Here is a 657-nt window from a genome sequence, read left to right as displayed (position 1 = left end):
AGAAAAACTAGACGTAGTTGATAGCTTCCGCTATTTAGGTGACCAAGTTAATAGCAGGGGAGGGTGCGCTGAAAGTGTAGCTGCTAGTATAAGAATAGCCTGGGCAAAGTTCAGAGAGCTCTTACCTCTGCTGGTGACAAAGGTCTCTCTCTCAGAGTAAAAGGCAGACTGCATGACGCATGTGTATGAACAACCATGCTTCATGGCAGTGAAACATGGGCCATGACTGTTGAAGACATGCACAAGCTCGCAAGGAATGAAGCCAGTATGCTCCGAAGGATGTGTAATGTCAGTGTGCATACTCGACAGAGGGTAAGTACCTTGAAAGAAAAGTTGAACCTAAGAAGCATCAGTTGTGGTGTGCAAGAGAGACGATTGCGCTGGTATGGTCATGTGGCGAGAATGGATGAGGATAGCTGTGTGAAAAAGTGCCACACCCTAGCAGTTGAGGGAACCTGTGGAAGAGGTAAACCCAGGAAGACCTGGGATGAGGTGGTGAGGCACGACCTTCAAACATTGGGCCTCACTGAGGCGATGACTTCTGACTGAGACCTTTGGAAATATGCAGTGCGTGAAAAGACCCGGCAAGCCAAGTGAGACCGTAATCCGTGGCTTTTGGCAGGGGTGTATCCAGCCCACTTATGCGTACCTTCTTTC

This window comes from Octopus bimaculoides, chromosome 11 (genome assembly GCF_001194135.2).
Source record: "Octopus bimaculoides isolate UCB-OBI-ISO-001 chromosome 11, ASM119413v2, whole genome shotgun sequence".
In the NCBI taxonomy this organism is placed as follows: domain Eukaryota; kingdom Metazoa; phylum Mollusca; class Cephalopoda; order Octopoda; family Octopodidae; genus Octopus; species Octopus bimaculoides.
This window is presented reverse-complemented; position numbering follows the sequence as displayed.